The sequence below is a fragment of the Haemorhous mexicanus genome, chromosome 20 (genome assembly GCF_027477595.1).
Source record: "Haemorhous mexicanus isolate bHaeMex1 chromosome 20, bHaeMex1.pri, whole genome shotgun sequence".
NCBI classification, from domain to species: domain Eukaryota; kingdom Metazoa; phylum Chordata; class Aves; order Passeriformes; family Fringillidae; genus Haemorhous; species Haemorhous mexicanus.
The window spans coordinates 6,770,374-6,782,742 of record NC_082360.1 but is presented as its reverse complement, the minus strand read 5'-3'; positions in this window follow the sequence as shown (position 1 = coordinate 6,782,742).

The window sequence follows — 12,369 nt, the reverse complement described above, 5'->3', positions numbered from 1 at the left end:
GAATGCACGATGGCTTTTGGTGCCCCAGTGTTCTAGAGGCAAACACCCAGGGATGTGGCTGTGCAAGACCCTGCAGGGGTGGTGGTGTTGGGATGTTCCATGGTGCTTTTCCTGCCTGCCATCTGTCCTGCCTTGTGTCTGGGGAGCAGTGAAACCTGTGCATTAGCCAGAGAGATCAAACTGACTGCAAGGGCACATTTAGCTCATTTCTGACAGCAAGATGAATTAGCCCTTATTTCCCAGGTTAGTTCATACTCCCTAAACTCCTAAGATTATACTTACTCAAACTATGATGAAAGTCTTCAGGCTAAGAGCAAAAGATGTGAAAATAGAACCAAAATAGGGAGAAGACTTGCAACAATGTGAGAATGCAAAACATGAGGGAACATGTGGTGTTACTGCTTTGGGCAGGAACATCCACACCACAGCCAGGGCAGAGAATCAGACCTGGCAGCACTGGAGCAGTACTAGGGCTACACCCAGTTCTGCTGAGAGCTAGAATCAGTCACAAAAGGATTTGGGCTGGAAGGGATCTTAAAGCTCATGCAGTTCCAACCTCCTTTCTGGGAACAGCTTCCACTATCCCAGGTTGCTCCAAACCCCATCCAACCTGGCCTTGGACACTTCCAGGGATGGGGCAGCCACAGCTTCTCTGGGCACTCTGTGCCAGGGCCTCCCCACCCTCCCAGGGAACAATTCCTTCCTAATCAATATCCCATCTAGCCCTGTTCTCTTTCAGTTTGAAGCCATTCCTCCTGGTCCTGTGCACCTATTTCACTGAAATCTAGTACGATCTAAGCACAGGAAAGCTGGTAGAGAGAATCCTCTAACTGAGGAATACCTTCTACACAATACAAACCATGCACACATCTACAGGAGATTTCTAAAAGTCCACGTGCCACATCATTCAGCTCTGCAGGATGGCTGATTACAGGTGACTGTTCAGATGGGCAGAGAAGACACTCCAGCCTGGCTGCAGCCCCAGGTCCAAGTGCAATCCCAGCAGATCCAGCACTGTTTAACCCATGTTCCCTCAGAGCACAACCACCACTTTCTGCTAATTTCTCTTCAAGCTTTTCCACTGTGGTTTCCTCTGCTGTGATAACACCAATACAAATTTACCTGCCTTAACATAATACGGATTTTCAAGTAAAAACAAGGTGCTAATGGCACTACATACTTCACAACTATTTGGGACCCTCTCCATGGCCAGAGACAGCTCATGGGCCACAAGCACCCCCTCCCATGACAACCTTGAGCCCTGAGGCTCAGCAGTTCTGCACCCAGCCTAAGCTGCCCATTGCCTGGTCTACACTCACCAAAAAGCTGATTCCCCTCCTCATCTCCCTCTCGTGTGGATTCTGTGGTGTTGTGACTCATTTCACCCTCATAACTCAGTCCAGGGTGATGCTGAATATGACAAAAAGGCAACTTCTTGTGACATCACTTGTGTTTGTCACCTCTTTCCCCGTCATGTCCATGTTCTCATGGCTGCCCTGAGAACCCCAAATTCATCCTGTTTGTGTTCTGTTATCCTTCTCACTCACATTCAAAGCCCCCAGTGACTCCCATATCAGCTCTGAACAGCACAGACCACTTTCTACTTTTGTCTTTTTTTTTTTTTTCATTTTTATGTCAAGCAAAATGTCAGCAGGTAACTGTCCTTGATTCTCTGATGCCATTCTGAAATGTAGCAATCCTAAATATAGACTGATTTAAATGCAGTCCTTTTAGCTGGTATTTCATTATCTTGACTTTCTTTTTTAACAAACCTTTTATAATGAGACAAATGGACTAGCAGGAATATGCCAAAGAATATATTATATTGAAGGTACCTTAAAGTCCTACCTACAATTGCTACAAATTACTGACTAAAGAATATACATTGGGTGCAATAAAAATAGATTTCACACACACCATCAGCTGTACTATCTTCTGATAAGGCCATTTCAGAAGTAAGAGTGATATTTAGATAAGCTCTCTTTAAAAATAAGAATAGCAATGACATAAAAATTATGATCAAGTGTGCATCTCATAATTCCTTTCAATTTCATAAGAAAACTTCATGCATTTCCCTTATTTACAGAGGTAGCTTTCTCAGGAGCAACAAGGCTCCAATCTGGACACTTTGCTGGGCAGGTGGAACTGGGAGAGGTTATTTTGAAACACAGATTTACATTTTTTATTGGGATCTCAGCAACTTTATCACTTTCCAAAGATGCTTGAAGTATTTTTAGCTGTAATTACACACCTGTCTGCTTCCGTTGGCTCCAGGAATTCTATCTAAAAACCCTGTCTAAACATTTTGTGTTTCCATGGGCTGAAAAGCTCCTTTTTAGAACACAGTTTCATGGCTAATATCCTCTACATCGCAATTAGAGTTAGTAATTTCAGATTGGGAATCAATAGATTTAGTTTTGGTTTTGCCTCTCAAAATAATGCTCTGAAGTTCTGCTGTTTGGGTTTTTTCTAAAGATAAATGATCAGATAATGCATTACCTAAAGCAGAAGTTATTGTTACTGAAAGCACCACTACCCACAGCTTCAATTCTCAATAACCACTGCTAATTATAAGTCAGAAAATAGGGAAAAGTAATTGTTACATCTGTAAGGGTTTCCAGGGGTTTATTCCATTTAGATGCAACTGAAATTGCAATACTGTTGCTGTATGCATATCAGTGTGATACTTAAGCATAAAGGATCAAGGATGGAGACCAAGGATTTTTGGATGGAGACCACTTCAAATTCAGTTTCTCAGTATACAAATGTTTATGCTCCTCTTGAGGGCTGGTGAATTAAACTGAGTGTGCTGGTACTGTACATGTAGGCACCATAAAACAGGCAAGGCAAATATTGTTCTGTTGTAAACCCAAGCAACAAGGATGTAAATAGTCTCAATTGTTCCTGAATGTGTTAAATCCAAGTTCATGTGACTAAGAAGGTTTGTACCACTCTATAAACACCTTGTACCACAGCCCAGTCTCAGCAGAAGGGATGTGTGTTTTGAGTCGTCATGTCTGAGTCTTGAGGTGATTTGATTTGCTCATTATGAGCACTGTGACATGTGTGTTGTACATAAATGTCATCCTATTGCAGTATCAGCAACTGAGGAAGCTATAGCTGCAGTGGCACTGATGGCAGGAATGAGCCAGGGCAGTCCATGACATAAAACTGTTCAGGTTTGATCACTGCGGTGCCACAAGTGCTGTGTCCTCATTTCCTGGATCCATGTCTCACTCAGCAGTGAAGCATGCAAACACAGACCTGCACAGGGCTCCCAGAACTTACCCTGGCTATATTGCTACCACAATACCAGGCCAGCCCCAGCCTCTGCTCCAATATTTATCCAACCTCTTTATAAAAACTCTAGAGTAAGGGACACAGCAGGCTCTCTGCATTATTTGTGCAAGTCCTCATGTATCCACAGAAATGGAGCTCCCTCTGAGCATCTCAGCTAAATCTCCCACTGTTATTAACTGAATAGTGATTCTAATGGCATTTTGGATCAAAGGAATGTGCTTCTTGCCCTGGTGTGAAGAACACTAAGATGACATTCGTCACTTTGCTTCACAGTGACTGCCAACTTTTTATGATATGTAGGGCAGTAAATGAAAATAAGACTCCTGTGGAATCACAAGGAGTCCCATAAAGCTTCTGTCCATTAATCAAAGAAGCCACTTACCACAGCTAAGTGCAGCTTTTCTGTAGAGACAAATATTTGTTGTCCTAGAGGACGAAAATAAAGGCAGATTAAAAATAGATGAGCTTCCATCAGATTAAATTCAGAGGTGGAAGAAACAATTCAGATAAATTAATAAATTACCTAAGATTCTCAAATGAACTTTGAGATTTAGATGTAGCTGAATATAGCTTTTCTGGATGCAATCAGAGGAACATCTGGAGATTCATCTAGATCATTTGAAAAGCTTTTGCAATTTCAGTGGATTATTCAGCTGAAGAATGGACAATTTGTCATTTTTCTGGTAAACAGGGATATCTGGTAAACACTTCCAAGGACTTTCAGAGTTCTATTCTGTTTCCACAGAACAACGACACCATTGAAAAAACAAAAACAAAACCAAAAAAACCAAAACACAAAAAACAACCCCCACCCTCCCCCAAAAAAACCAAAACCCAAAGACAAAAAAAATCTTAAAAAAAAAAAAAAAAGCTAATGCTGGCTAGGATAAGATATTGAAAGCTAAATAAATGCAGTTAAACATGGCAAAGGCATTTAAAAATAAAACTAATTTCCAGCAATAATCCATTGAATTTCATTACTGAGGAGGATATTGCATAGGTATCTCCTTTTGTAGCTGTGTATTTCCCCTTGAGCTGTTTATGCCCTTAAAATATAATTAGAGAAAGACTGTAAATGCAGTACTGCAATCCAGAGTCAGAGTAATTCAGCAAGGGTTTAGAAAGGTTTGAAACTGGTAAATCGTTCATTACTTTCATTTTAGACACTATTTAAATCTCACAATTCAAGAAAGTGATGTTTTAGTATAAGGGAAAATCTCAATTGGCCTGAAAAGATCTGCTCTCCTGGGCTAAATCAAAGACAAAATCAGATCACAAAGCAAGGTCTTTTTCCAGTCTGAGGATGAGCCAGATCCCCAAACCAGGAACAACCAACCATCACAAATTTGCCAGTCCCTTGTGAACAGAAGCTGTGCTCTGACACAGAGATAGGAAACAGGAAAGAGAAAAGGGAGATCTCTGATATTGGAGCAGCATTATCCATGTTACACAAGTGTACATGACCATTGTCCTAAAGGAAAAATTAATTGGTTTCTTTTTAGTACAGGTTTGGGTTTTTTTGGGGTTTGGTGTGGGGGTTTTTTTGTGGTTTTTTTTTTTTTTTTTGTTTTTTTTTTTTTTGCAAAATTTGTGTACAGCAGGAATGGAAAAGGCAACAGACCTCAGAAATCCTAATTTCCCTAAATAAAACCCATCCTGCCAGCTCCCATGACTGATATGTCTATTAGCTTGAAAGTGGCAGTCCCAGCAAGATGCAGTTCATGATCCTGTGGACTTCTTTGCAGTCATTTCTGTTGTCATTCTCAGATATTCAAAAATGTCTCCTGTGGTTTCTGAATGACCACAGATAATCTGTGTTAGAAGACAGAAAAGCTCAGCTATTACAGGAAGGCCAAAGTAGTTTCATATATTTATATACAACAAAATAATCTCAGATTTCACGACTTCACTGTGGGTGACTCAGCACTCCAGCCCTTGGGGCTCTACACCTGAAACAGTCTCTTTCTCAACTGCAAGGTAAAGACATTAAAATAAACAACAACATACATACATATACATACATACATGTTAGCATTCAGGAACACATAATCACGAGAAATGATTATATGCAGGTGCTTTTATTGAAGAGCTCTGGGTGTCAGGGGTAAAGACCCAAATCTGACTCTGACATAGGTTCGGGATGGATATGCTTTTATATTCTATCATTATATAACTTTCATGTTAATTATTAAACTTACATTGTTCTATAGTATACATAGATTTCAGCCAAGCATGGCCACCTTAGACTAGGAACATACAGTTTCTCATTGTTCTTCTTATGATTATACAATAATTATTTTAATCACTAAACAATCATTTCAGCTAGCAATTATACTACTTAAACAGGTAAAACACAAGGCTTAACATTTCAGAGTTTATCTTAGCATTTTCCAGGGCGCCACTATCATACATACATACATACATACATATATATATATATATATATATATATGTATGTATGTATGTATATATATATATATGTATGTATGTATATATGTGTGTGTATATATATGTGTGTATTTATATGTGTATATATATATATATGTGTGTGTGTGTGTGTGTGTGTATATATATATATATGTAAAAATATAAATCAGAATGGAAGGAAAAGTGTACCACTAAACAAAAGCAAAGTTTTCCAGATGATGTTCCTGCCTGGCAAGAACTGCAAAGAAAAGGAAATATACACGGTTTCATCTGCCTGCAACTGCTGTGATTTAGGAAAAATTATCTTCTGGTACATAACTCCATCTCTTTGATTAAATCCTTTCTTAAGCATATGTTACCATTAACGCCCTAATTTCCCAGACTCTAAGCACATGCATAAGCACAGTAAATCACAGGATTATTTATATTTGATACCAGCACAGCATGTGAAGTTAAGCCTTTTCAAGATCAAGGTCTTCAAAGATGAAAATGGACTCAGGGGAATGTGTGGTTTCATTCAGAGTTTCTGCATTGGATCAAATCACTCCAAGGTATGACTTTTACACAGGGATTCTCCCAGCTGGGGCAACTTATTCAAAAATAAGTTGATATCTGTTTATTTAAATCCAGCTGTTCAAATATCATGTGGAACAATAGTCATTATCTGTGGTATTACAGTTATAAAACAATCTTTTATGCACCCAATCTTACCAAAAAAAAAAAAAAAAAAAAAAAAAAAAAAAGAGAGAAGACATATTTCCTAAAGGAAATGAGATAGCAGGAATTTCACCCAGATACCCTTCATTAACTGTATGGCCACAGAGGTGTCTCAAGCAAGCCCATATTTATTTCCATACAGGAGCAACACACAGTGGTGCCATTTAGAGCTGCCTGCAGGTTCTAGAAAATACAAATGAGGGATAATATCCACCTACAAAAGACACTCCAGCACTGGCTCTAATTATTTAGGCAGTGCTCTCAGAATTCTTGAAATGAGCATATTGTACAAACTATTAAATAACATTTTATTCACCAACAGCTGAACATTTGATAATAAACCCAAATATTTGAATTTGTCTAATTTCTTGTCCCTACTCTCCAGGAGAAAATAGCATGGCCTACCAGAATCTTAAAAAAAAAAAAAAAAAAGAATTTCACATGGGCAAGTGCTCTGAAATGTTAAGTCATACTTAAAACATATTTCCTACAATTAGAAGAAAAGCAGTAAAGTTCATCCTGTTAGAAATCAATTTGCTAAAGAAGGCAATTCTGACAAGAATTATAACAGCATAAGAAGATATCAAAAGGAATAATTTATTTCTTTTTCTACTGAGAAGGATTTCAGCTTTAAGCTTTGAGATGTGTTTTCCAGTGCTACAGTGCCTGTGCAGCAGATAGAACCAGGACATCTTATAAACACATATAATCCCTCATTTTGCAGCACATTGATAGTTAGTGATGTGCAACCATTGTGGAGAAGCTCAGCAGCTGCTCAGCATCAGAAATTTGAATTAGACATTAAAGGCAACCTAATCTGCTTTATGATTAACCAGACTTTAAACATATCTTGGGCCTGCCTGAACTCGAGCTGTTCCTGAATGGGAGAGAGTTATCCAGAGTCAGAAAAATCCTTTTTGCAAATGCAGGCCTGAGAGAAATTAGAGCTGAAGTTTCTTTGGGACTTCATGGTGTATGAGCATACCCATCACAACAAGGTGCATCAGAATGTAATCTTTGTCTAATACTGGTTTTACTGATAATTACTGCAATTAAATCTCTTCAGCACAATAAAATTTACTTTATGTCAGCTTGTTGGACAGTTCTAAGATGTTACCAAAGCTTCTCTAAAGAGCAAGTGACAGATAGTGATTTCTGAATGTACATTCTGCACAAAATGCTGAAATGTTCCTGAGGAGAGGGAAATCTTTGGAGACATGATACCACAGGAACTGAGCAGTTTCTGGTACTGTCACAGTATACAGGAGAGGAGAGGGATGAAGGAACCTTCGGAAGACGTTTTGATTACAAATTTCAAAATCATTGATGCATCAAATTATCAAAACAAGCCCATTTTCCAATATTTTCCAGTACTTTCTCATTATTTGAGGGACAATTTTTTTTTTTTTAAACAGTGGAAGTTGACATCAAAATATTTTTAAATGAACAGTGGCTTGCAGCACCCATCTCCCCAGAGATTATGGAAGTTGGGCAGATATAATTGATATACTTCCCATTCAGATATAGAAGCAAGACATACGGAGGCTGCAAGGCTCCTAATTGCCCACTGATAGAATATATGATCTTTTTATTGCACATTTTTATTCTTGGCAGTATTTCCTCTCCTTCAGGAGATAGTGTACATGACTCCACATAAATCTCCATTAAAATTAAGGACTGAATTTCCACCCATCCCCATGTGTATTGTTTTCCATCTAAACTGTACTTGCACTGCAGAGAAATAGGACTCATCCTGTGTCTGAAGAGCATGAGTGGGTCTCAGGAGACTTGGGATTTGGTGTTATGTAAGACTGCACAGAACATTGTAGGGAAAATAATTTAAAATTTCTGATCCTGCACAAGTGGTATAAATATCATTTGTGTATGGCCCTGATCCTGCAGATGGAAGTAAGGAAGACAAACAAAACACTTTCCCATCATGTTCAATTGCCTCCTGCTGTGCTTCTTTCTATCTCACATATCTGAAGCTTGCAGAGGGTTTTCAGATTTTAGCTCTGGGGACTGGCATCTTTGGAGTTAATTTTAAAGCTTAAAAAAAGTAAAATCACCTCCAGGCAAGCCCCTTATGAACAGTAAGCACTGCCATTCATTTCTAATCCCTGCTTCTCTACACCCTCAGGAAATAACTGTGAGAAATACAGGGACTATGAATCATTTATGGTGTTTCCCTTGCATCAAAAATTGCTTTCCTTACCTATATGATCAGGGTGTCCATTCCAGTTTTTCAATGTCTTCCAGACAGCAGCAGCAGGTCAAAAGAGAGGCAATTTTCTATCCTTACCCTCACACAGGCAGATGCTGGGGTGCTTTTACCTCAAGTTCAGCTGTTGCCCTGCTGGTTTTTGCCACCCTGCCCGCTTCTGAGGGAGAGATTTCCAGCCCATCAGCCTGAGGAAGCATCACCTCAGGACAGAGAGATCCTGATACAGTGCTACAGAACGAGGCAGCTGCTTGGACAATAATGAAAGGAAGATTATGCAGAAAGTTATAAAGTAATTTTTATATGATTCTGGAAACATCATGTTTACATTAATTTCATTTCCATTCAGTTCAGTGCTGTGAGAGTCTGCATCTGTTAACTGATAATTGGTTTTCCAATTACAGTGTTCACAACAATAATCACTTTAACAAAGTCATCCTCATGGTGCTGCAAATGTAGAGCACAGAAACCACTCTGAGGGGGATGGGAAGCTGTAGTGGGGGCAGGGACAGGACGTGGGACGTTCCTGCTCCCCTCCACTCCTTCACACACAGCCCACCCTTCTCTGTAGGAGCTCTGTAAGCTCCCAGTCCCCCTCAAAAGTAAAAGAGGAGTGTTGGGAAGGTGAGAAAAACTTGCTGCCCCACCAAGCCTTCCTAGGATTGCTTTCTGTTATAACACAAAAAATCAACCACCCTTTTTTTTCCGTGATACATTGTGTGGGTATAGAAAGGTAAAATGCCCAACTGGAGGAAGCTACAACCTCTTACTGAAGATTTTGCTCTTGTAAAATCTGCAGTGAAGTTTTGGTAGTGTGTCCCTCTTAAACCTTATGCTGCAGAATCATCCTGGAGAATAAGAAAAATGATGCAAGAGTCTTCTCAACTCTGGGAGCAATGTCCCATGCTTAGACCCACCCATCTAATGTTAATAGAGAAATCTGGGCATATCCAGAAATATTGACACATCCCAGCACTGGAATTCTTTAATGCTGCTGCTTCCTTTAGTCACCAGCTCCATAATCCACTAAACTGTGGAGCTGAAAGTTTCCAGGCTCATATTGTCTGGTCTCAAAACTCTTGCACAGTTTTAATATACAGATGATAATCTTAGGTTAACTTGCATCCATGGCTCTTAGTATCTATCTTTTCTTTTTCCTTTTTTTTTTTTTTTTCCCTGTCTTTATATTTTATCAACTAACTCCCATCCAGGGTAGAACTGTCAGGGTATTCTGTGCAGTACTACAGTAACTGAAACATGCTGATGGTGTCTCACCCTTTCTATTTTCCCTTGAAGCACATAGACTGGATAGATCATAGATATTTTTTTTTGTTGCAGACGATGATTGAAACACACAGAACTGAGTCCTCACAGAACTTAAATCTGATGCTGAAGTACCCAGTTAACTGTGGGCACTTTGCATCCACTGCAGTTGAGCTTTGCAGATGGTGGGAACTGCTCTGCTCCCTCTCCCTTTGAGACCTCCACCAGATTGAATGGAAAGACACAAGGAACTCTGAATCCAGCATTTATTCAAAGCTGTCAGGTCTTGTGCACTGACTCAAGTCTGTCTGCTATTTCCAGGCATTATTCATCCCAGGTTTGTGGTATTTTTGGGTTCTTTGACTGAAATCCCTAGATTTTAGCCACAGAAACTTCCTTGAGCCAAGAAAAATCATATTAGCATCTCCATTTGGTTTCAGACTTAGGGTCACTGTTTTTTCATAAGAAGAGAAACAAACTTTGCTGTTTTCTGTGGCAATAAAAGTCACCCTCAGTACATTAGTACTGAAATAACCAAGATAATCAGTTTACTTCAGCACTTATTTTTAATATTTTCTACCACAGCCAAGATTGCCAAAAGGCTCTAAGTTTTTGCTGGTGAGCTACTGGTAACATTCTGGCCTCAGCATCATGCAGGAACTGCACCTCCCTAGAACTGCTAAGCCTGGCTAATATTTCAAAGCCACTCAGAGCAACTGCTAAGGAAGAATATAAAAAGGAAAAATATAGGCAGCATTGATAAAACTATGCTTGAAAAGGGGAATATATTTACTAAGAAACCAAGATTTTCAAAGGCAATCAGAGGAATTACATTCTATCACCTAATTGCAGTGGGAATGTGCGTTCCACAATGGCCACTCAAGAAGACCAGCCACAATTTTGCTGTTACCCTCCATTGCTGCCTAAACATGATGTCACTCATCAGCACTTTAAAACATCCTTTTTCAGTGTGTGGTGACTCACACACTTTGCTAGCATTGGTGGACTGATTAGTCTCCTCCAGAACTTTCATTTTCTGAATCATCTGATGAAATGTGGGCTTTATTCTATTATCTACACCAATCCTGTACTCAACTCCCAGCTACCTGCATTTTTTTATATTTATAAATAGCAATTTGCTATAAAATGCACACAAAATTCATGTTGTATTTGCAGCTCTCAAAGCACTTTGCAAAGGACATTTTCCCCATTTGCTTCAAAAAGAGAAAGAATGAGCAATCCCATTTACTCATTTGCTAAAATGCCCAAATTTTAGCCCATCATAATGGTGTGATATGCTCTCTTTCATCACCTACCATTGTTATCCTAACAATGCTAAAGATGGCAATAAACCCAGCAGTAGCAGCAAGCATTTCACATGTCAAAGCAGCAGGGAAAAGGACTCCAACCTGTACTCCAAAAAAGCTGCAAAATAACAGGTTTCTAATGCAGAGAAGCTCTAGAGCCCCTTCAAACCCAAACAATAAAGCATGCCAGGAGATTACCAGCTCTGAATTTTACCTAGTGCTTTACACTGTTGTGTTTTATAGCAGAATGCATTCATATCATTCAGATAAGCACAGCAATAGGTGGAAAGATGTAACAGCATCTCTGGATCCTAAATAAAACATAGGTGATTCATATGGGGGGAGCTGGTTTCTACTGTGGATCTGTTACATATCAGAAAAGCTAAAAATAATCCCTTCTATCAGCCTTAAAGAAAAATAAACCAGACCAAAATACAGCACATTTACATTCAATATCCAGGCATCAATAAACTTTGGAGCCTTTAAGAAGATGTGAAATGACTTTAATTTCAGCATCATTTGACTAAATCTTACCCTCAGCTTTGCTTAATTATAGACACCCTGGAAGAGACATGAGATCATAAATCTGAGGGTGTTGGGAAGCTGGGCTAGTCAAAAATCCAGCTAATAGAGAAGAGGTCCCTCCTGTGATTTTCAGCATGGATACACTGCAGAAACTACAGTTAAAAAGCACAACTCCATTAATTACCTGCAATCCTTACTAGGTTGTCTTTTCTAATATATTTATTGCACCACACTCTGAGCATTTTTAAGTGCTTCATTATTAATTTCTCAAAAACCCAGCTCACAGTGCCTCCCTGTTTCTCTTGTCAACTATTTCCTTGTGGCTCTAGAAATAAGATATAGAAATAACAGAAAAAAGGGATCTTGTCCTTAGAGAGAGCCATATCTTGGAGGAACCCAGAGAATTCTTCAACACCTCACTGGAAAATTGTGGGGAACACAGTGAAAACCAGATACCCCTCCTGCCATCACAGAACACTATCAATATTTTCTATAGCTGAATCAGATTAAAATTAAAACATTTTAAATTAAATGGCAAAGGATTTCAAATAAAGTTTACAGGATTTCTTGAAGCATGTCTCCGTTCATGCCAACACAGGTGAGAACTCC